At 33.5% G+C, this 26,243-nt stretch overlaps 1 protein-coding gene and 1 long non-coding RNA gene across 5 annotated transcripts in view; one reads left to right on the top strand and one right to left on the bottom strand.

The window, feature by feature from the left end:
* LOC104873439 overlaps positions 1-25,167 on the top strand; it is a 28,668-nt gene extending 3,501 nt beyond the window's left edge. The window contains exons 2-3 of the long non-coding RNA XR_783463.1: positions 9,354-9,433; positions 25,095-25,167. This is a non-coding gene — a long non-coding RNA (uncharacterized LOC104873439). The remainder of the gene's footprint in view (positions 1-9,353; positions 9,434-25,094) is intronic.
* The window catches only part of Rfx3 (regulatory factor X3), a 264,034-nt gene that overhangs the window by 170,778 nt on the left and 67,013 nt on the right, over positions 1-26,243 (bottom strand). The window lies entirely within an intron of this gene.

The raw sequence follows: 26,243 nt of genomic DNA, 5'->3' as shown, positions 1-26,243 counted from the left end.
GGGTCTCCACTGAATGTTCAGCTTCATTCCCACAACTTTAAATACTGTCTTCTCAGGGGTTCCTTTCCTGGTCTCCCAGGCCTTCCTTTGAAATATAAGTGGAAGGCTCCCTGTCCCCACAACTCTTACTTTCTGCATTCAGGTAAAACCAATATCATATGGACAACACCAAGGTCTGCTGTCAGCAGAAACAATAGCCAAGCTCCGTTGGACCATGGCTATAGTGGTCCCCGAATATCTAAATGGCTGAACACAGTACAATGAATCCCAGGGATCCTACTCCCCCTTCTTAAAGAGCTTTGGCCACAGAGACCCTCTTCTCAAATAAAGGTTTATATTTTGGCACTCAAGCCAGCAATGGGTGGGGTTCTGTTGATTTCTGAGATGCCACTGAGTCATCGTCTTCTTATCCCCTACAAAGTAGAAAGGACCAGTAATACTCAACCTACAGGATTTTCCCCAGACAGGAAACCAGTCTGGCATACCTTTCACTTGAAAGAAAAGCTGGTCTTATTTAAGCCCAAAAGGGCTTACTGGAGAATCAAATGGTTCTTCTCTACTTTGGCAAATTGATTCTGATCAACTTGGGCTTTGTGATGCTGGATCATGGTGGTGGTAGAAATGTGAGTGCAGGTATACATGTGTGTATGAATTCCAGACAAAGAAGTAAAAGCAGCAAATAAATATGTGAAAAAATTTCAACATCACTGGTCATTTGAGAGATGCAGATCAAAACTACACTGAGATTCCATCTCACCCCAGAAACAATGGTTGCTATCAAGAAATCAACCAATAACAAATGCTGGTGGGGCTGTGAAGAGATTGGAACCCTTCTTCCTTGTTGGTAGGAGTGAAGACTATTCAATCACTGTTGCAATCAATGTGGAGATGCCTCAAAGAACTATGACTAGAGGTTCCATTTCACCCAGCTATCTCTCTGCCTGGTATCTTTCCAAAAGAATTTAAAAAATCATACCACAGTGAAATATGCACACCCATATTTATGGTGGCACAATTTGTAATAGCTAAAACTTGGAAACAGCCCAATTGCCCATCAGTTGGAAACGATAAAGAAGATGTGGTTTTTCTATAAAATGGAGTACTACTCAGCCATAAAGAATGATAAACTAGAGTCATTCATAGAAAAATGGATGCATATTGAGGTCATACTCAAGAGAAACAAATAAGACATATGTGTAAATAATGAATAGTTTCTCTGGTGTGAAAAACTAAACGTGTAAATAAGATCCAAACTGTGTAACTGGTAATGTGAAATACGAAGAAAAGGGAGAAAGGTGAGGGGAAGTGGGAAGGGTCAAGGAAAGGCAATAAGGGACAAGAAAAAATATGAGAAAAGGAAAAAATGGAAACAAAGTCTTTGTAAATAGGGGAGGTTGAGGGTGGTGAAAGGACCACAGGAGTATGAGGAAAAAATGAGAACCATCTGTCATGTAAAGGTAAAAGATCCCAATGATGAATATAACTGTACTGTATACTTAAAAAGTCACCAATAAACTCAATAAAAAAGAAAAAAAACCCTAAGTATATATAAAATAGAAGATGTGACCTAAAGTCAATACCAGATATGCTGTGGTTATTCCATCCTGGCAGTTGCTAGACAGCAAAGGGGGAAAAAAATGCTCTTGCCTAATCAGAAGAAGAGAAGAAATGTCTCTTCTCCATGGTTTGATGCTACAGGGAATAAAAGATCTTCTAAATAGCTTGCAAATAAAATTTAACGAGTTGAACCATTCATTATGCTAGTTGAGAAGTCTCCATACTAAGTCAGACTTAATACTTCACAGTTCTGAACAATTTACCCATTTGCTTATTACCCACTTGCTGAAAAGGAAAATAATGCATATTGTTAAGTAAAAATATGTTATTCAAGAAATAAGGAGGTACTGAGTACCTGCTATGTTTAAGGTATCATAAATAATATACACTGGACTCAATAGTTTTTATAAAAGTAAATAGCTTCATGAGGATAAATGTATTTCAGAAATGTGATTTCTGTATGATTTCAGTATGATGCTTCAAAAGACTGTCATGATAGAACCACTGTTTTTTAAAAAACATACAAAAAGTGCTAAAAAAATTAAGTTTTGTCAGGAAAATAAAGATCTATAAGAAAGCTGAGACAATAAAGATAAAAACAAAAATTATTTCTTGGTTGTAGGACTGCATTACAGTCCACCTACTCAGACTAATGGAAACTCTGGATGACTACAGACTGCTCTCATAACATTAATTTAACTGTATATTGACATAGGGTAAGAATTACGTTCAGTTTTAAGACTGATGGCTATGAAGAAATTGAAGCTCTTAATACACCCATGTGAGGGGCCAGGGATTTCGCTCAGTGGTGCTGCCACCTGCCTCACAAGCACAAGGTACTGAGTTCGATCCCCAATACCAAAAAATACACCCATGTGAAAATGGAAAACAGTACAGTCATTTCAGAAAACACTTTGGAAGTTGCTTCTGAAGTTAAACATACAGTCACCGTAAGACTCAGCAATTCGACTCCTATGAATTTACTGAAGAAAAATGAAAACATTTGTCTGAACAAAGCCTTGCAAAAAAATGCTCCTAGCAGCTTTCTTCATAACAGCTAGAAACTGACAAAAAACAAAAAAATGCCCACCAAGTGCATGGATAAATTGTGGCACACTCATAAAAAGAAACTAATCAACAATAAAAAGAATTAGTCATACATAAAGAATATGAATGAATCTGAACATTATGCTGAGCAAATAAGCCAGACACACAAAAACAGGCATACCTCATTTTATTGTGCTAAAATGTACTGTGCTTTGCACATTTTTTTTTCACAAATTAAAGGTTTGTGGCAACCCTACAATGAGCAAGATTATCAGCATCATTTTTCTAACAGCGTAGATGATTAACACATTTTAGAAAGTATTTCTAAAGGATGAACTTTTTATAGCTATAATGCTACCGTGCACTTAATAGTAAACAGTATAGAATAAATATAATATTATGAGCACTGATAAACCAAAAATATTATATGACTCACTTTACTACAATGTTTGCTTTATTGTGCTGGTCTGGAACCAAACTCATATGATCTCCAAGGTATACCTTTCATAGTATGATTTCATTTCTATGAAATTGTAGAAAGCAAAAATGAAATCTACAGAGACAAAAATGTAGATCAGGGCTTGCCTGGGGCTGGAGGTCAGAGGTGTGCATGACACAAGTAGAAGTACAAGGTAGCTTCCGAAAGGATAACAATTTATTCACCTTAACTGTGGTGGTGGATACGTGGACATAATTTTTTTGTTGTTGTTTTTTTTTATTTTTTGAGACAGGGTCTTACTATGTACTTCAGGCTGGCCATGAACTCACTATGTGACCCAGGCTAGACTGGAAATTACAGTGATCTTCCTTTCTCAGCCTCTCAAGTGCTGGGATTACAGGCAGGTATCATCACATTTGAATAATTTTTAAAACTGAATTGAATACTTTTTAAAGGGGCATATTGTCTGTATCCTATATTTTATAATATGTATGCTTCATCTGGGCTGGGGATTTAGCTCAGAGGTACCACACCTACCTCACAAGCACCATGAGTTTGATTTACAGTACCAAAAAAAAAACTTCAACTAAAGTGATTTAAAAAAAAAAAGAAATGGAAAGATATCCCATGCTCCTGGGTAGGAAAAATCAACATAGTGAAAATGGCCATACTACCATAACTGCTATACAGATTCAATGCAATGCCAATGGAAATTCCAACACTGTATTTCACAGAACTAGAAAAAAGAATCCAAAAATTCATCTAGAACCATAAGAGACCTAGAATAGCAAAAGCCATCCTAGGCAACAGACACATGGCAGCGAGTATAACAATTCCCAATTTGAAACTATACTACAAAGCCACTGTGATAAAAACAGCATGGTACTGGCAAAGAAACAGGCCTGAGGATCAGTGGAACAGACTGGAAGACACAAAAACAAATCCAGATGTACCTCATCTACCTCATCTTTGACAAAGGAGCTGACCATCCTCAGTGGAGGAAAGATAGCCTCTTTAATAAATGGTGGTGGAAAAACTGAATTTCAACCTGCCACAGATTAAAACTGGACTCTCATCTTTCACCATGCACTAAATCAAAATCCAAATGGATTAAAGATCTACATATTAAAACAGAAACATTAAACTTGCTGGAACATAAGTTAGGCAGAACTCTGGAAGACACTGGCATAGGAAAAGACTTTAGGAACAAATCCTCAGTAGCACGAGAACTATCAGATAGAATCAACTGGGATCTCATCTTATTAAAAAGATTCTGTACCGCAAAAGAAACCATCAACAGAACTAAGAGACAACCTACATTGTGGGAAAAAATTTTTACCAGCTGTTCCTCAAAGGACTATTATCTAGAATATATAAACAACTCAAAATAATCAACCCCCCCAAATATAAAGACCCAATTCAAAAATGGGCATCTGAAATGAACAGACATTTCTCAGACAAAGAAGTAAAAGCAGTAAGTAAATATATGAAAAAATGTTCCACATCACTAGTCATTTGAGAGATGCACATGAAAACAACACTGAGATTCCACCTCACCCAACAAAGAATGGCTGCTATCAAGAAATCACACAATAACAAATGTTAGTGGGGTTGTGAGGAGAAAGGAACCCTTCTCCCTTCTTGGTGGGAGTGCAGACTGGGGCAACCACTATGGAAATCAATATGGAGATACCTCAAAGAGCTTGGACTGGAGGTTCCATTTGACCCAGCCATCTCTCTGCTGGGTATCTTTCCAAAAGAACTAAAAGAATCATATCACAGTGATGTATGTGCACCCATGTTTACAGCGGCACAGTTTGTAATAGCTAAAACTTGGAAACAGCCCATTTACCCATCTGTTGGAAACTGGATAAAGAAGATGCGGTTTTTCTATAAAATGGAATATTACTCAGCCATAAAGAATGACAAATTAGATTCATTCACAGGAAAATGGATACATATTGAAGATATACTAAGTGAAATAAATAAGTCACACATGTGTAAATACTGAATGGTTTCTCTGGTGTGAATAAACTGCAATAATACAGAAGATCCTAATAAGATTACTGACATGGTGAAATGGGAAGAAGGGACTAAAGGTGTAGGGAAGGTGGATGGATAGGGGAAGGGTAAAAAGGGAAAAGAAAAAAATGTGAGATAAAGAACAGATGGAATTAAAGTGCTTGTAGATGGGGAGGGGAGGAGGGGGTGAAGGGACGACAGGGACAAGGGGTAAAAATGAGAACCAAGACCTGTCATATAGAGGAACAAGATCCCAACAATGAACGTAACTGTACTGTATCCCTAAAATGTACAATAAACTCAATTAAAGCTGAAAAACAAACAACAAAATTTGGGAAATAACATTTAAAACAGAAAATATATATAGTATACTACATTGTTCAAATCATATAAAGGCTATGATGTCTATTTCTGTGAACATTTCAAAGGAAATAAAAATTTAAAATTAAGTGGGTAAATTGAATATGAAAACAATTATATATGAGAAATGTGTGCATTTTTGGCTTGGTGACAGAGGCAAAAATGGAGACACATACCTGACCTAACACATCTGAAGTGCTACTTTCTAAAGGGACAAAATATGCCTCCACTGGGTAGAAATTACACAGTTTTTGTCCATTTTATATTTATGTGTTATATATATACATATATATATATATATATGTATATATAAAACATATATATACATATATACATATTCTAATTATAACGGACTAAAATTCAAATGACACATGCTGAATATTTACTATATTCTACATAGAACAGAATGTGACCTTTCTAATAAATTAGAGTTCTTACTGCTGAAGTCTTATCACATTTACTAAGGAAAGATGATGCAGTAGATGTCCCCTAAAAATCTTTTTTTAGAGTATTATTTTATAAAACTTGAATATAGATATTCCTCATTTAATGAGCTGTTTACTGACTGTTTGGACTTATGCCCTACTAATCAGACTCACAACTACTTTTTTTTTTGGGAACAGTTCTGCATCTTAATACAGCCTCAATGTCTTTTTGTACAGTATACCCTGTTTATACAATAGTGTACATTTTTGCTGATTGTACTGTAAGTTTATGTTCTGTTATACATTTTATTACCACAAGTAAGAGCTATGCAAATAAAATCAAAGTAATCAAGTTGGAGATTCCTTTGATGATTTCTTTGTTCTGAATACTGCAAAGTACATCCTGTATACATATCCTCATTTAGCACCAATTCAATTAACAACCCAGGAGCAGAACTGGAACTCAGTTGTTAAACAAAGAATATTTCAAACTAAAATGAGTGAACTATTTTTTGGGGGGACGGGGTCTTATTATGTAGTTGAGGCTGGCCTTCAACTCACTCTGCAGTTTTGCTGGTTTCAAACCCAGCAATCCTCCTCCCTCAGCCTCTGGAGTATCTTTGCAGTTAGGGTATCTTTGCAGTTTCAAGAGCCAATGTCTTTTGTGTGAGGCTTAAATTAATGAGTTATTTTTATTTTTTATTAGTTTTTATTACTTATAAAACACAAAGGAAAATGGATTTACATGCAGAAGAGGTCAATAAGACTTAAAGTTGGCTTTGGAATTTATAGCTAAATCTATAAAGTAACTCTGGTGTTATTATTGACATAATCTAAGTCCCCATTCACTGAGCATCTTTCATTTTTGTCTGGGTTGTTTTTGCATTGTTACATGCCAGGAAAGTACTCTACCCCTGAGCTACATTCCAGTCCTAGACATTATCAATGAGCAGGTATTTTTAAACTTGTAAATGTTTTAAGGTACAATTCAATTACTTTCCCAATATCAGTCTAGGATTTAATGAATCCAGATTATATCATGATAGTGATGAATATCATGAATGTCATGATGAATATCATGATAGTGTGAATACAGGAAAATGTCGTATCTCTTCTGAATTTACGTCAATCAATTAGAAGCTGGTCAAGGGCCATCATCAACTTTATGTTTGGAGTAATTACCTCTAAAAGGATGAGGCAAATATAGATAATGTAAGGGCAGGCTCTGCTCCACAAAACATCCCATTATTCTCAAACCTCTTTCCAAGTCCCAAATACTTATATCAAAGCACTGAGAATATAAGTACACAACTTGTAATAACCAGACCACAAAATAACCAGATGGTAAAACAGCTAAAAGAATGCTGGTATTGTTGCTATTAAGAGCAGAAAAATGCCAGAATTGATGACACTTGTCATTTTAAATATTTCAATTATGTACAGATTAAAAAACTTAATTAAATCACAGTAAGACTGACATTTTGACTCAACACTTTTGGATTTTTGAGAATCATTGCTGATTCCAATCTTATATTCCTCTGATTAAACAAAATTCTGAATAAAAATGAAATAGTAAGCTTTCTCTCATGAACTTCAGATGCCAAATCACTTCAATTTTATTTTATCCAAATACCAGTTCAATAAGGATAAAAATTTAAATATCCATAGTTATCTGTGGAAAATTTTAAGCAGGGCAGTATCTTCTCAAATATGGGAGACAAAGAATGATAAATATCAATAATTCAGTCACTCTAATAAATGAGAATTTTAATGATTGAAAAATTATATATTTATGGTTTATTATACAGAAATAGAAAATATATACAACTTTCAACTACAGTTCTGTAATGTCTCATCTATAATTAATCATTAAAACATGTATATATACACACACACACACATACACACACATTTATACACACATACATTATACTACATTTAACATAAATCTATCAGGAGCTTTTGTCAAAAAAAGATACCAATTCCAGCTTAATTTAAGATAAAATTTTAGTTTAATTTATGATAAAACTTTAAACAGAGATCAGAATTTAGGGATTATTTTAGAAAGTAGTATGATTTAGTAAAAACAAATCATATTATTTTAAATTATTTATGACAAAATAGAATCAGTAGGATAAATGGGTCAAAAGTGATGAAATCCCTAGGCAAATTTTACATCTATATGGTTATATATTTTCTCCAATGAGCCTACAGTACTTTCCTTTTTTTTTTTTTTTTTTGAGACAAGGTCTTGCCATGTAGTTCAAGCTAACCCTGAACTCACCAAGTTAAAAGCAAATAATTATTCTTCTTTCCAGTTACAGAATTTCCATTTAGTTTTTTTATAGTTTCCATTTCTCAGCCAATCTGTTCTGTTCATTCATGAAAATCATGGTGTGTCTGTTTGCTTGTATTTGTGTTTAAATATTTTGCATTGGTGTACATACAATAGACCTTTAACTTTTAAAACCAATATCCAAGCCATCTCAAGGTCTGTTTCTATTACTCATTTCTTCTCTTGATTATATGTATTTTTCTATAGTTCTTCTACATATCTAGCAATTTAATACAATGAATAATTGTGATAATAAAATATAGAGCACTTCTGTGTTTTGTTCTTTTGAAGAGTGGTAAGGCTGGTTCTTAAGCACTACTATCATTGGTTTAATATCTTGAACTTGTTTACGTTGGTGTGTGAAATGTGAGAAAGGCTTAAGGTGTTTCTCAAGGTCCTCAAGTATGGAATATTAGACTTCTATTTGTCCTCCTGTACTTGTTGCTGAAATCTAGATTAATGATGGTAGGGTGGAGAGAGAGGAAGCCTTCCTCAGGTTTTAACAAGGCCCCTCCAAAATTTAAGGGTTACAACTTAAGAGACCAATGTGATGTTATTAAAGGTAAAGCCTTTAGGAGATGATTAACTCAGGAAAGCTTTCCTCCATGACTGTAGTTAAGAGCCTTACAGGGCAGTCTTAACACAGAATTCAGCTCTCTTCCCCTTCTAGCTTTTGCATGAATCTCATAGAATTGCTCACCGCTGAGGCCTAAGCATTAAAGGTGCCATTTTGGAAAAGAGAGCAGCCGTCACCGAGCAACTGATGACCTGACATTAGACTTCTAAGCCTGTAGAACTGGAGAAAATAAAATTTTGTTCTTATGCATTACCCAGTATTGTTATAGCAGCAAATATGGATTTAATTCAAGTCATGAATTTTTTGGTTCTCAACTACATGGTTCAGATGTTAATTAACATCTCTCTACTTGCTTGGGACAAGGCTCCAAGAACATTTTAACAGACACATCCATTCTCATATCCCTAGTAGACAATTTATAATAAGCTGAGTCTTACTTGATACAAATCCAGACCATCTCTTGACCAAAGACTAAAGGGAAGTACACTTTCAGAATTTTCACCCCCATTTTTATATCACTTTCTCCTATATAGTGCCCTACTCCAGATTTTACCTATTTCACCACCCTAAATTCTGATTATACCTTCTCAGCTCAGAGATACCACTGTTCCTGCTTGGATTCCAGGTCCTTGTCATACAGTCAGTAAAGAGTTGTTAAGCAATCAGCCACAGTAAGTATGGAACTCTTCTTCCAAATACCTTCTTATATTGCCTATTTCCAATTCTTTAAGAAAACTGAATCTAATATCTGTTCAATTTTGTCATTTTTATGGCAAGATTAATCTTGCACCAGTTACTCCACCAAGGACAGTAGCAAAGGCTCTTGTCCATATTATTTTAAATTGTTCTTGTTTTCTTTTCTCCATCCTATCAATTTATATTTCTACTCTTCATGCCTAATTTATGTATTTTATGAGCCTGAGTTGAATGCAGATATAATGCTGTTATTTTGATAAAATATATTAAAACCTTAAGATATTACATAATAATGGGAAACATTATCATGCAATCAATTTGAAGCTTCTAAAGTTCAAGCAAAAATGTTTTAAGTTGCATTTTCAAAGCCATTTCTCATACTTATTTTCCTTTTTTATGTACAATAATAGCATAAGCAAAGAATCCATACTATGATATCCTATTCCTTTCATATTCTTTTACTAAAGTATGTTTGCCTGTTTTTATTCAGATAAAAATTAAAAATACAAAATTTGAGTTATGAGACACACTGTCCTTTCCAATATAGAAAATAGTTTGATCTTACTACCATAATACTATAGTTAAAGACTACAAATAATCTACCTATTCCCAGACAAGCCAGAAAAGATTTAAATGAGAAATAAATGTAAACATTAAAAAAGCCTTAAATATTTATAAAACACTTCCATAGATTGGATAGTAACAAATGATGCATAAGTTTTTAACTGACTTAGATACTTGATTTGATTAGCTAAACAAATACTTAAAAATAAGGCAAATTTTTCCATTAGGCACAGTACCCAGGGACCAGTTTTATCAGAAGCCCAAAAACTGTTTCAATTTCTTTTAAAAAAATCAGAACTGAAAAGTTAGGACATAAAATGTTTAACAAACTATATACCAAGACCATCATAAAATACAATTGTGTGTTTTTACTGTAGTTGTGGCGATACACATAATGAAAGGTATTTTCAAATTTGCTAAAACAAATCTTACAGAACCTGACTATAGTATCTGACTCTAGGATTTGAGTCCCCAAGAATTTTTCCACTGTACTAGATGAGGCTTTCTTCCCTCTCGGTTTTCATAGGTAGTAATCCAATCCTAACCCTTTCATCCAGGATTTTTGGCTTATATACACTGCATTCACTAGCTAAGTATTTGGGCAGGCCAACAAATGCAAGACACTTGGTAAATGGTCTCAGGATAAACAGACCTCTCCACCGACTCATTTAAATTACTATGTAGATGTTATCTTCATGGCAGAAACAAATCTACTTTGTAGTTGCTTTCTATAATAGAGAAGGGGAATTAGTGTCTCTTTGATTTGCAAAGTCCTCAATCTCCTTGAACAGTTTGCCAAGCCACAAGTTTCTGCTGTGGCTTCAAACTCACAGTATACTGCAGAGTCAAGAAAATTATCATAATGAAAATCTAAAAATCTCAAACCTACCAAAGGTTACCAATTCTATTTTTTCCAGGTTTTCTTATTTTTTATTCATAACTATGATAAATGATTCATGTATTCAAATTATCACAGCTTCCTAAAAGAAATACTCTATGTATTCAATGTCCCTCAAAATCCCCAACAACAGAAATGGACATTTAAGAGAATAAAATGATTTTTTTCAATGATAATCAAAAGAAATCTTATTATGTGATCCACAGGATAAACAAAATCAGAATGTTCTAGTGGCTAGAACAGTGCCTGGCACATAATAAAGTGCTCAATAAATATCTGAGCAAGGAACAAATGAATAATAAAAACCAAGTTGCCAACAGTATGCTATGCTCTTTCTTATATCATTGTTAAGTATGTCATTATGGAGCTCTTTGTTTATGTTCACCTGAGCATTTAAGCTTACCTTTAATGTGGTTTTAAATTTTCTACTAAATGTTACTAAGTTAAATCACAGTCTTAGGAAGAAAAGGGCTAAATGTGTAGGGGAAGTGGGAAAGGTAGCGGAAAGGAAATTAGGGACAAGAAAAAATATGAGAAATGGAAAAAATGGAAACAAAATCTTTGTAAATAAGGGAAGGATGGGGGGTGAAGGGAGGGCTGGGGTATGGGGGAAAATGAGAAACAAGATCTGTCATGTAAAGGTACAAGATCCCAATGATGAATGTACTGTACACTTAAAAAGTATCAATAAACTCAGTGAGATTTAAAAATATCACAGTCTTGGTTCATGAAGATAATACAAAATCTCACTGTTATTCACAAATGTGTCTCCAATCTCTTCTTCCATGTTCATTCATAGTGATCATCTTTTGTTTGCTTAAGCAAACAAATGTTTCTGGTACTTTAGACCCTTCTACATACACACTACTTTACCTGACAGAAACATAGTATCTATTCCTTCAAATCAAATCCTAATTTTACCTCTTCAGAAAATAGTACAGAAAGTAAATATCCTTCTTTCTCCACCCTCCCCACTACAAATGTGGTTCTCTATGTTGGCATTATATGTCTTCCTCAAAGCATTTATCACATTGTATAATTATTTTATTTATTTGTATTCTGACTTTTAAAAGTCCATTTAATCTACGAGAAGGTAAGCTCCCTCAAGGGTAAGAACTATTTTCATCTCATTCACCACTGAATCACTACCAGTTAGCATAGTTCCTGATATATTTAGGCAAAGATTTATACTGACTAAGCATATTTTACTTATCTATCAACTTTTTAATTTTAGAAGGCAGATACCTCTTAAAGTGTCAACTCAGTTTTAAAACACTGCCCTCTACTGGAGTGGGACCACTGCAGCCTAATTTACATTTTTTGATGGTGTCCTTTTGGCTACAGCTGATTAGATCAAGAGCAGAAGTCCTGGCCTAAATTCCCTTGAGATTTTTGGAATGAAAACTGTCCTGAGTCTTGTCATTTTAATTGATTAACACCGGTGGTAGGTGACTTGTCTTTGATAAAGTATATATAAAAGCACTGAAAATAAAGTTTATAAAATGTGAAGGAAGAAACATGTACACAGAAGCAAGCATAAAAGATGAGAAGGGTAATATCCCAGTTTCTAATGGTTTCACTGATGGTAAATTCTAGTTTCCCGAGAAGCCAAGCTGTTCTTTGAGATTTCAGGATTGATCCAATATTCTCCCCCATTTCTGTGTATAGATATTTACCAGCAAAGAAATGTTAACAATAAGAATAATTTTTTTAACCAAATGATCTAGTTTATGTAGACAATAGAGGTGAAAGTATACTTAGGAAATGTGTCAAAATTGCAGAAGGGATTAGTGTTATATTTGCAATCAAGTTGTTAATATCTAGAATTAAAGGTATGAGTAATATAAAAAGAGATTTTGTTTTTAGTAGAGAAATAAATCACTATCAGCAAATGAGTGTATGAGACTAAGATGTTCTAAAACAAACACCATTTAATTTCTCCAGGGAAAATTCTGCCTAATAGACTGTTAGTTCCAAATTTACTGAAAATGCCTCATGCTGTGTGGCAGGCCTTGAGTACATTTTAAGTTAAAAGTTAATAATTCTACAACAAAAATTTCTTTAAACCAAGAGACAAAAGAGGAAGAAATGCTATGCAATATTTGGAGTACAAATGAACTTGAGAAGAGTACAAGTATATGAAATTATCAAAACAAATGGAATTCTATTGCTCAGACATACAGAGGATATGTAAACTGCAATAAGTCTGAGTTAATAAACTCATTAAAAATCTCCTAATAGCCAATCACTTTAAAACATAAATCAATTCTGGTCACTCCTGTAGCCAAGTACTCCAACTTCATTTTTTTTAATGCTAATTGTGTCATCTACTTTTTGTTAGGAAATTAAAATGGAAATGACAAAATACTAGCAGTTTTTTAATGCCCAATTCAAAGTATCCATTATTTTCCAAGAAGCAAATGAAAATGTCAAAAACATTTCTGCTATAGATATTTAGTTGTTTTCTGCCAAATTAATGAAAAGAAAATACTGCATTCTGAATTGGTTAATTACCAGGAATCCTTCTGCAAAGGGCTCCTACTTGAAAAATTAAGCCGGCTTTACTTGGCATACTGCCCTCATCTTCGTGGACACTAGATTATAGGCTCCACTGTACTGGAGACATTTAGTTTTTGGCATCTTTCAACAGCTTACAAACCATCAGTCTAAACTACTATAGGCATCCAACTGTCTGAAGTAAACAGGGCAGAAAGCACCTGCATTTAATAAGGATGTACCACATTCGGCTCTTTGAAATTTTAAGAGCTAGACAGAATACAAAATGAACAAGAATACCCTGATTTGCATATCTTCTAGAAAATAGAGCCACTTCAACAAAAATCCTCTGATGACATTGCTACTTCAAGGAAATCCTCTAGAAAGAAGGCAATTTCAAGCAAAGAGGAACTTGTAGAAATTCTTCTTCCTCAGTTCTAGTCCAGGGTTTAAATAAAGCTATTTCAGGTATAGGTCTCCAGAGAGCCCACACACAGATCTCACACCTCCTCCTATTCTAGGATGAGATTAAATTTTTTAAAAAAATGTGCTGACTTACCTATTTCACATCTGGTTTTAAAACAGCATTATTTAAACCTAACCTCATTTTTCCTTTCTCCCTGCTCATGCAATTCCCTTCCCTATAGAAATTACAAGACCTACTTCCCTGCCAGATGACATGCTGGATAAACTTCTTTAAAATAGGATTTTTTAAAAAAAGTCTATCTCAACTCTGAAAGATATATTCCACCAATCCTTCTACTTGGGAAGAGAAAGAGAAAGAAATGGAAAAAGATTCATGTCTTTCTCTTTCCCACTCTCTAGAATTCCTCTCTTCCTCTCTCCTTCAGAATAAAATGGAAGAAAAGATCCTGAATCAAGACAGCTAAGGATAAGCCCAGGAATGTAAGCTGGCTTCTCACAGACATTTTCATGAGTAAGCATCCCGGGATCCACTGTATCACCTGCAGTAGGGGATGAGAAGAGCACAGAGTCCAATAGTATCTCCTAAAAAGGTCACTCTGCACCAAATACAATATTTATATACTTCCACACCTAAGTATTATAACATATACAAAACTAAAATTAGTAATCAAATTGTTTTAGAACTGACAAAATAATCCCTATAAATTCCTAGCCAAAAATCCTTAGAAGACATTTACCAGACATGTAGGTTTTTAGAATATAACATAGACAGTACCTATCTTTAAATAAATGGGGGTTAGATATAGTGACTCCCAGGATGCTTAAAAGGCATAGGAACTATGAGGAAATACTGCATAAAAACAAAAGGCAGACAAAAAAAATCAGAAACAAAGAACAGATGGGAAAGAGAATAAATAGCAAGATGACAGACCTAGAATGAAGCATACCAACAACTATATTAATAAATGTAAATGATCTAAACATTTCAATTAAAATGTAGAAATTTACACACTACTAAAAAAGCAAGACAAAACACTCTGCTTTTGAAAAATACAATATAAACATAGACACACATAGCTTAAAAGCAAAAGGATAGAAAAAGTTATGTCATACTAAGTCCAGTCAAAAGAAACCTTAAGTGGCTACAACAGTATCAGAAATATTGATTTCAGAATAAAACTATAAGCAGAAATATAAAGAACAATTTATAATGATAAAATTGTCAGTTTATCAAGAAGATGGAATGATCCTAAATTTTTATGCATCTAATCAGAAAGCTTCAAAATATATGAAGGAAAAGCTGGTAGAAATCAGAGAATATGCTATTTTGACCATAAAACAAGTCAAATTTTAAAGAATTCAAGTCAAAATAAAGTATGTTATCCATTCACAACTGATTAAATTCTAAAACAATAACAGAAATAATAATCTCTGGAAAACCCCAAATATGGTGGAACTAAAAAGTTTTCTAACTTACCAAAGGATCAAAGGAGAGATCAAAAGGGGAGTCAATGAAAATAAAAACACACCATATCAAAATTTGCAGTTTATCACTAAAACAGTACTTACAGGGAAATGCATAGTATTAAGCGTATACATTAAAAATGTAAAAGGGTCAGGATACCTTCAGCTCCTACCCTAGGAAAGCAGAAAAAGAACAAATTAAACCTAAAGTAAACAGAAGGAAAAACTATGGATATCAGAATTCAATGAAATAGAAAAATACAAAAAAAAACACTGAAAACAAAATTTCATTCCTTTAAAAGGTCAGTAGAATTGGTAAGCCTCTAGAAAGACTGATCAAAAATTAAGATAGAAATTAGCAACTATAGGACTGGCAGGTGGTATCACTACCGACACCGCAGCTACTATGGACATATTATGACAAATGTGTGCCAATAAGTTTGACAATTTAAAAGAGATAATTAATTTCTTGACAAACTAAAATTATGTAATTTCTTTTTCTTTTTTGGTACCAGAGATTGAACTCAGAACCCTGCATTTGTGAGGTAAGCAAGGTGCCACTGAACTAAATCCCCGGCCCCTAAAATTACCTAATTTCACTTAAGAACAAATAAATAATATGTATACACCTATACTTTATTAAAGAAATTGTAGCTTAAAAACTTTCTCAGAAAGAAAATTCCAGAGCCACATAGCTTTACTGAGAAGTTTATCAAACACTTAAGAAATGATGCTAACAATACTAACAATTTTTTAAACACTGCAGCAGGGAAAATACTTTCCAACGTGTACTATAAGACATGCACTATTTTGAAACCAAAAAGATACATAAATATTACAAAGAAAGGAAACGGTACACCAAGTTTCTTCATACACAAATCCTAAAAAAATGAATCTAACAATATCTCTAAAGGATAATATATCAAGACTACTTAAGTAGGGTCAATTTCCAGACTTATAGGTAAGTAAAGTTTTCAAGGCTGACAAATATAAGTTATACTGAGAAATTTAAAAGTGAATACATAATGACGAAATAGGAACCTCCAAGAATAAAAAGGGGTGGGCAGACTTCAGGTAGAGAAAAGATTTGGACATGTTGGATTTAACATGTCTGTAGACTAAATAAAAACGTTCACTAAAATCTATAAGAAGAGTATGATATTCAAGGGGTCTTTTTAGACTTAGTCTGTTTATCTAAAAAACAAGGACAGAAATGTTTACTTCTTGAGGACTGTTTTTGGAATCAAACACAATGCTGTAAAAATTACTTATAGCATTTAATTTATGCTGGAAATGTAAAAATAAATGGGCACATATAAAGTATTTGAAATAAATCCAACAAGCATTCTAATAAAATTCTCAGAAAGCAGCAATTTCTTCAGTCAAATTTAAGAGGCATAAAAAACTTGCAACTAACAACATATTTGAAAGTGAATAAATGAATACTTCTACTCTATGGTCAAGACCAAGACAGAGATGGCTATGCTCGTTACTTCTTTTCAACATTATGCACAAGGTTTTAGCCAGTGGGGTGGGGTGGGGGGAAGAAAAAACAAGTAAGCAGGCAAGAGAGGAAGGCAGGCATCCTAAATTTTACAAAGTAAAACTCTTTCACAGTCTTATCTTCCACATACAATATCTGATAGAAATCATAAAAACAACTACAAGACTCAGTGAGTTTAACAAAGTTGCAGAATAACAGATCAATGTTCAAAAATCAATTAGTAAATCTATTTACTAGCAACTAAAAATTAGAAGTTAGAATTAAAAAGCAATACTACGTCCTTCTGCATCATTCAATACAAAATACTTAGGGATAAATCTGACAAAATTTACGCAAGGTCTGTATGCTAAAAAATACAGAAGTACTTCTGATAGAATTGAAAGAACTAAATAAAGATGTGTAACTTTTTCCTGGGTTACATGGCTCAACACTTTAAAATGTTAATTCTTCTAAAACTGAACTAAAAATTTAATAATCTAAATTCCAATTCCTTTATTATAAAAATTGACAAGTTAATTATAGATTCTATTTGAATTCCAAATTGATAAGCTAATTCTAAATTTCACACAAGAATGTAGAAGACTTAGAAAAATGGAGGAGAAGGGGAGAAGAAGAGAAGGAAAGAGGAAGATAAGAGGAGAAAAGAACAGGAAAGAAAATAGGAAGGAAGACAACTGGTTTGAAGACTTACTTTAAGTCAACAATAATCAAGACAGTACAAGATAGACTAACATGTCAATGGAAGATAGATAAATTTCAAAATTGACCCAGACATAAATGGGCAACCAAATTTCAACAAAGATACAAAGGCAACCTAGCAAAAAAAGAGAGCCTTTTGAATAAATACTGCTGAAATAATTGGATGTCTATAGCTTTAGAAACTGCACTTTGATGCACACCTCAAGCCATACACAAAAATTAACTCAAAATGGTCTGTATGGTATAGGTTAACAATTCTGAAGCTACCTGACATGAATAGTATACTGGGGTAAACTAATAAGTAAATGAATAATGGGAGCCATGTTTCTCACTGTTGAAGGGAGATGTTACAGATAAAACAATAAATCAAGCTAAAAGTTAATCATGTGGTATTAGATCGAAGTTAGAGACATGAAATATGAACTCACATCTAGCTTAATACAAATACAACTGAAGAGATGCCAACAGAATTACAGGTATGTGCACATTCATGTATGAGCAAATGTTAATGTATTTCCTGGCTCCAATGGCCAAGACAATCTAAACATATGACAACACAGTGGCAGCAACCAGCACACCTAGTATTCAGATATTAGTTTCTAAGTACCATTCTCCAACAACAAGAACCAGGGATTCTTTGAAAAGTAGATTATTGTAGGGTCATGGAACATGTAAAATAAGCCATAGATGTGTTGCAATGTCAGAAAACAAAAAAAACAAGCTCCAATGGTGGCGGGGCAGGTCAGAGGGGACAAATCTCCCAATGGCTTACTTAAGCTAGAACAAATGAGCAACAAAGTAAATAACATAGTATTTGACTATAAGGTAAATATAAAATCAGTACACATGAGCCATACTAATGAATGATTGAAGGAATAAATGAAGCAGAAAAGATAAATATTTCTAACACAACAATTTCAAATAGTTTATGTAGATACTTATCTCCAGGACACTGGGCAATATTCCCTCCTCCACTTCCTCAACTTACCCCTCCGTTCTTGAGCATGGGCTAAACTTAACTAACTTGCCTCTAAAGAACACAATATAGAAAGGAAGAAAAAAGGTTAATTTTACATCGCAGAAACCTGATTAACAATACTCTGATTCAGGTAATAAGCAACACCAGTGAGACGATGGAGAAATTATCCAATATTGGAGCAGATGAAGGAGACACAAGTATTAACCACAATGTGGAATCCTGTAATTCTGAAACACAAAAACTGGCATTAAGAGAAAAAAATGGTGAAATCCAAATAAAGTATGAGGTGTAGTTAATAGTAACATACTAATTTTGGCTGTTTAATTTTGACAAATCTACCATAGTTATGTAAGACAAGATGTTAATAATAGGAAGAAGTTCATGAAGGTATATGAGAACTGTCTGTACGACTTGCACAACTTTTCTGCAAATATAAAAGTATTTCAAAGTAAAAAGTTCATTACAGAAATGGATTATAGCCTTAAAAAGTAAATCCATAAAGCTTCTAAACTGTAAGATATTTAACCATGACTTAGGAAAATTTTATTTTACATGATGACAACAGCACAAAATTGATAAATTGGACCTCACAAAAATTAAAATTTCCTGTTCTTCGAAAGGCAACGTGTGGAAATGAAAAATAAATACACTAAGATCTATTAAGACTGTACACTAAAGGATTTATATTGATAACGTCCATAAAGAACTCTCAAACTCAATAATAAAACAGCCTGATTAAAAACTAGCAAAATATTTGAACAAGAAAGGATATACAACTAGCAAATAAACACATGAAAATATGCTCAACCTCACCAACCACCAGGAAAATATATATTAATACCACAAACAGAAACCACTACAGACCTGTTAGAATGACTAAAATTTACAAGACTTATTGTATTAAGTATTCCCAAGGGGGTAGAGGAACCGAAACTGTCATACAAGGTTGGAGAGAATGTAAGGTGGCATAGCCAGTTTGAAAAACAGATTGAGAATTTCTTACAAATTTAAACACATAAGTAGGGCCGGGGATTTAGCTCAGTGGTGCCTCACCTGCCTCACAATCACAGGATTCTCAGTTCAATCCCTGGTACCAAAAATAAACAAACTTATCTACCATATAATCCAACCACATAACTCCTAAGTACTTATGCAAATGTGAAGAAAGTGTCTGTCCAAAGTCATGTACACCAATGATCATAGCAGTGTTAATCATTAATAAGTAGACACTTTAAAACCAAATCTCCATCAACAGATGAATGGATAAATTGCAGGATATCCATATGATGGAGTACTATTCATCAAAAAAAGTAATTACCTATTTTATAGGCAAAAGTGTAGATGAATTCAAAATAATTATGTGGAACAAAAGAAACCAGACAAAAAGTATACTGTGTGATTTTATTTATATAACATTTTGAGAAATGTAAACAAGGGGCCAGGGATTTAGCTCAGTGGTTCCACTGCCTGCCTCGCAAGCTCAAGCACCTGAGTTCAATCCCCAGTACCCCCCCCACCAAAAAAAAAAGAAATGTAAACAAATCTATAGTGCCTAGAAAATAGGCCGGGGATGTAGCTTAGTGGCACTGTGCCTCCCTGGCAAGCCAAGGTCCTAAGTTCAATCCCTGCTCCCAGAAAATACTAAAAAACAAACAAAAAAAAACCCAGGTGATTGCACAGTTTTGATATTGGGGAGGGTGGGGTAGACAGATGCACAAGAAAAAATTAAAGGGACACTGGAAAACTTTTGGGATGATAGTATATTCGCTATCTTGATTGTAGTAATCATTTCATAAACATATACAATACTGAAACATTTCAAATTATATACTTTATGTGCATTGATCATATGTCAAAAATGCCTCAACAAAACTACAAGAAAATCAACAATCACTAAATTTAAAAACATGGGAAATAAATCTTCAAAAAAGGAATAATGGCTTTTGACAAACTGCTGAAGACATAGCAAATGAAATATTATTAGATTTGGATTAATGAGAGCTACTATACACAGAGTAGAAATCAAAGGGAAGCCGCATGAACTACAGCAATGGAATACACTGGCAACTGAAGCTGACACTACTGTAATACACTGCTGTGTAAAGTCAAGTGCTCTCTATCAGAGGAAGAGTTTAAACAAACTCAACTGCTAACCTGTTCAGTGAGGAATTAGGTGAAATTCTCATTTGGGATAGGAAGCAGTACTTCTCCATCTTTGAACTGTGCTGGTTAGAAAAACAGAACAAATAGTGTGTGCTTGGATGGAAAGTTAATTTTATTCATCAAACTTTAAAGCCATTTACATCAAACCTTTTGAATAGTTTAAAATATGTAAGGGTACATGAACAAGGCTAATATATGCACAATATTAATGAATAATCAAGATATCTTTTACATAAGGATAGCAATAAAGTCTTCAGAGATAAACAGTTTTACGATGTTTTTGTCTTCTTTTTGTGTTTAGAGACTCAAGCATTTAGAATATTTGCCATGGAATGCTAAGCACTTAGGTTTTAATATTAATAGTAGTAGCTACCAATTACTCTATTCAATTTTATAGAGTGAGAAATTTAAGGAAGACATCTTTAACACAAGAAATTTACAATACTTCAAAATAGGCACTGTCTTTTGCAGATGAAAAATCTTAAGCTGAAGGAATCTTGGGGTATTTTCAGAATGAGAATCTACACTTCCTTATTTCTGGCTCCATGACCTAATGATGGAGGAATACCCCCTGGTTCACTAAAAGACTCCAATGATCACTGTATTCAGTCTTTCATTCCCTCTCCCAATATCTCCTATAATCCCATCCATTTTAGTTTTTTAAACATAAATTTTCTCATTTTACTCCTTCAATTTCAATTTCTTCAGAGTCCTATGACTACGCACACATAAATTTACACTTGTCAACACTGTGGACAGGAAATCAACTCCCCGTCTACTTTCAATTACCTGTATGTACTCAAGACATAATGAAGTATTTTATAATCCTTTTAAAATGTACGCATTTGGGCCAGGGATTTAGCTCAGTGGTTCTGCCACCTGCCTCGCAAGCGCAAGGTCCTGAGGCTTGACCCCTGGTTGGTACCAAAAAAGAAAAAAAGTATGCATTTGTACTTGCATTCTCAATTTCCACGTTCTTATTTTTGCTTGGTGAAAGAACAGATCCCTTTAGAATCAGTTTAAATGTCTACTTTTTTGAGTCATTTTTTACATTCCAGCCACAATTACATGCACTTTCTTTTACATGTACATTACTCTATATTCATACTGATAATTATTTGTTTGTTTCTAGCAAAAATGTCTCTTCAAAGATAGTATAGTCATCATTGTACCTCTAGGGTCCAAGTGTAACCAAATGTAATCAAATGGATAAAGTTAGCCAGTGTAAGAAATTAAAGTTGTTTTGAGGAGGGGGTATATAAAAATAGTAATACGCATATCAGAGATATACTTGCTGCCACAGTTATAAAATATACTGCATCTCATTAATTCTATATTATTTCATCCCCAAGTATATATTAACTGAAACCACTATTATCTATTTTACTTAATTGTGCAGTCTATTAAAAACAGTTTATTCAATCATAAGTTAAAATATATAATTTGATGCAAAAATTAATTCTCAACAGTATAAAATGGTTTGAAACCAAGAGATCTGTGAACTACTCTGATTATTTGTCAAGAAGAAGCCAGAGGAATAACCTCTTTGTCACCTCCTCCCACAAATAAAACTATTCAGATTGTACTGTTTCAAAATATAACCTATTTAAGGGCTCTCCTGCAGATGAGACTTTTTTAAAAAAGTAAAACATAAGAAAGAAAAAAGAAGAAGCTACCTACTATAAGCTACCTACTATCATTTAAACTTTCAGCCTCCTTTCCTCTTGTTTATGATTTTAAAACATTTTATGTCTGCCCAAATAATTTGGATCATTTTCCTCAAATGAGTCTAAATATAATGGGTAATTTAGAGTATATTTGGGTTTGAGGGGTTTCTTTTATCATCTCGTTTTCTCTCTCAAACCTAATATGAAAATAACTTGGTTTCTTGTTGGCTATTACTGTTTTATGTTAAAATTAAGACAGAACTAATTATTTTTTAAAATGTAAGATAATATGATACTATAAAAAGTTAAGAAACTTTGAGAGCCATACTTAGGTAATGGAAAAATTGTTTTAATTATATGAGAAATGTTCTAAAGCGATATTCTGGGTGAAAACAAAGCATTACTTTTTCATCAAGGAAAATGCCTTCCCTAAAAAAAGTATTCTATGTCAGAGGCCCTTAGCCTAGGCAATTAATGCCTTGTACATGTAAAGTTGTTTTTTTTTAATCACACTTTGGTAATTTTCATCTAAAATGCTAGCTCATTATAGCAATATCAGTTTGATTCGTGCTAGAAAAGTTTCTATACTAAGGAAGAACTAAAATGTCTTCGTAGAAACACAGAAAAAAAATACTGAAGTGCTCTATAAGTTCTAAACAGTCTACAGCAGTGGACTTTACTTCAAAAGGCACAAAAGGAGGCACATTAAGTATAATCATTTTTTTTTCTGAAACATGAGAGTAAAATGCGAATAGTAACAAAATGATTTCAGACCCCAGCAATGCAAAATTTGGGAACCACAAAATGAAAAGACAAAAATAAAAACTGTAGGCTAAAACTTCCATTAAACAAAAGATTATTTTCCAAAAGCTAAGATAGTTTTCTCAAATTAGTGTGAGAACCCAGGATATAAAGTTTGTTTTGACCATCTTCAACTTTACTACTACATCTCCTTTCAGAAATACACAGGTTAACATAAGGAGATACTGATTTTTTTAAATTTATCTCATTGTAATCTTTCAAGAGAATCTGGTTCATTCAAGATCTGTCTCTTCTGAAGAGTTCCTGTGTCTTATGCATGAGAAGACACTATTCCATAAAAGGAAAGGACACTGTGCACGAATTAAGCCAGAAAGGTTCATGAGGGAACCAGAATCTAATTACATAAACAAACTTCCCCTACAGGTGGATATAAATTTCAAAAATCTCTGAAATCTCATCTTAAAAGGCTACCAGTGCTTTTTTAATTATGCTAAAAGTCCCTTGTCTGCTTGATCTCTCATGAACAATTTTAATCAGGCAGACTTAATACACTCCGACTCACAGACAATTTAACAGAGCTCTCAACTATGAGCTAATGGGAGGATGAGGAACCACAAACATTTTTATTAAAGGAAAAAATGGCTAGCCTAGAGATTTGGCTAGCAATAAAGGAAAATTAAATCATGCTTTTCCTTCACTTACCCTACTTAGTTTCAAGAACTACAGACATATAATTAATTTGCTCTTGAGAATCACTCTGTAGATGTAAACACACATTTAAAAACGTATTACCTTCATAAAAATCAGTGGTTTTATTCTCATTTGCCATTCACAAGTGGATCAATACACTAACAATTGGTTCGCCAGAGTCTAAAACAACCCCCAAAAATTTATCCTCCCCAAGAAGATTTAAAAATCACTCTCTGCAGTCTGTAGAGATTCTGACAAAGAGTCCCATTGAAAGTGAGGGTTAGGTGATAATTAAAATGACCAATTCCAGCCCCAAGCCCACTTCCTGCATCACCTGTCATCATTTATTCTCTCTTTATTCTGCGGCCCTTCCAAGGCAGTCAATGACCATAACCCAAGTTTTTCAACTGCTTTAAACTACTTAAACTAACTACCACCATTTTAAGCTGTTTTTCTTAACCAACTAATCTCAAAAGCTTCAAAAGTATTGAGGGTTGCCCTGCGTGCTAAGTATTTGCACATGTGTTATACCTGGTTGGCTTTATCTTTACCCTTAACTACTCTGAAATAAAAATGATGTTTGAGTTTACAGCTGAATAGTAACTGTGATTTACATACACCATGTTCTCAAGCTCTCTGTGCCAAAATTTCTTCACATAAAACTGCTGCTGATAATATCCCCCCTCAAAGAGTTGATGTAAGAATTAAATGACAATACATGAGAGAGCAGCTCCTAGTACACTGTGGACACAATAAATTTAATTTTCCTGTCATGACCCAGATCACAGTGCCCAAGCTCTTTGAATACTGTCCTCAACATCTGCACTGAACCCCAAACAAGAGTTTTTGCATCTTTCCTAGCAACTTTTGTCAGCCTCAACACACCAGCAATCTTTAACCAGAACCTGTACGTATTTTATTATTTCCTCATCTTTACACTCAGCTCCATCCCATTTAAGGCTTTCCAGCTATTTTCATCCTAGGGCTCCCTGTACATCTCTGCCTTACAGTTATTCCATGTAACGAGTCTCAGTCTGCATATTCATCAGAGATCTCTTCATTTGCCCCTGCTTCATTTTTTGCCTTCTGGTGCTCTTCCTCTTTAATGCCAAGCTTCTTACATACTGCAATTGTACATAAGTTTATTTGACACTGACATGTGACTACTGAACAATAGTTTTAAAGACTATTCTTTATATTTAAACTAAGAAAGAATAATAAAATACATTAAGATAAATAGTATTGATATAGGTTAGAAAAAAAATACCTGCTTAATTCTTGAAAACTGACTTGGTTTTTTACATTTTATATATTTATCTTTCAGATCCTGTGATTGTACTGACCTGGTTGCTTGATGAGTTTTAAAAATACAACTTGTTTACCAAGATGATACCAGAAAAAGAAAAAATATATGCCTATCAAGATAGTGCAAACACTAAAATTAAAAAAGCTTCCAAATGTACATCAGCACTACTAACATTACAAATATAAATTTATAAATTCCTTTAAAGTCTTTTTTAAAGTGTCTGATCTATCTGCAAATATCTCAAGTTAGTAAATTTCAATTCTAAAATCACAAAGGCAAAATCTGTAATAAAGAATGTTCAAGACAACATCAAAATCAGTTTGGCATACTATCCCGATATTTTCACCATACTGAAAGGTCTTTTTCTCTCTTTTATTTTTGTTTTTCTCTTTCCTTAAGAAAGTACTGTTTACCAATCATCTGTGGAAACACAAAGTTAAAAGGCTTAGTGATGCAGAACAAAGCTTTATTCATCAGATAAATACATGTGTTTCATAGACTCCATGCTTGTTAATTTTTCTAATGGAGCATAAAATCTTTCCAATATCCCAGAGTTAATCTCAACCTGTTTCAAATTACTGTTTTAAAATTCTGCATCAGGTTTTCTGCTCACACAAATTAAGGAAAGTGACAATGAGGACAGGTAAATTTCTAAAAAGTAAAAAGAGTAACAAAATTTCCTAGACCTTGCCCTTAAAACTTGCTAGTAGCACTCCATTCAATCAAATGAGCAAAATTTATACATTCAGCAATTTTTCTTTTTTTAAAAACTGCTAGAATGACCAGATTTAGTATGACCTGGAACAATGGTTCAAGCTTTCTTTTTCACAATTTGCTTTTAAAAGAGCTATAACTAAAGCTGGCACTCAGATCTTAGTTTCTAATATTATCTTTTTATAAAATGAACCTGTGCTTATTGGAGAAATGACTGATTCTAGGAGTATAGTAGGAAATAACAGACAAGCTGAATCTGAAGTACACTATGGTATCAGGTTCAATAATGTAAAATCACAATCATAAGAATATGTCAAAAATACACACAAAAACCAACTAAAAGAGTTCCAAATGGGCAAAGCTGAAACCATCTGAGCCATAAAATAAAGTGGTAATGAATTTTAATCTAATAATCATATAGTCTATGAATCTGCAGTTATACAAATAAATGGG

This window comes from Fukomys damarensis, unplaced genomic scaffold (genome assembly GCF_012274545.1).
Source record: "Fukomys damarensis isolate Sample0158 unplaced genomic scaffold, DMR_v1.0_HiC HiC_scaffold_31, whole genome shotgun sequence".
Lineage (NCBI taxonomy): Eukaryota > Metazoa > Chordata > Mammalia > Rodentia > Bathyergidae > Fukomys > Fukomys damarensis.
This window is presented reverse-complemented; position numbering and strand designations above follow the sequence as displayed.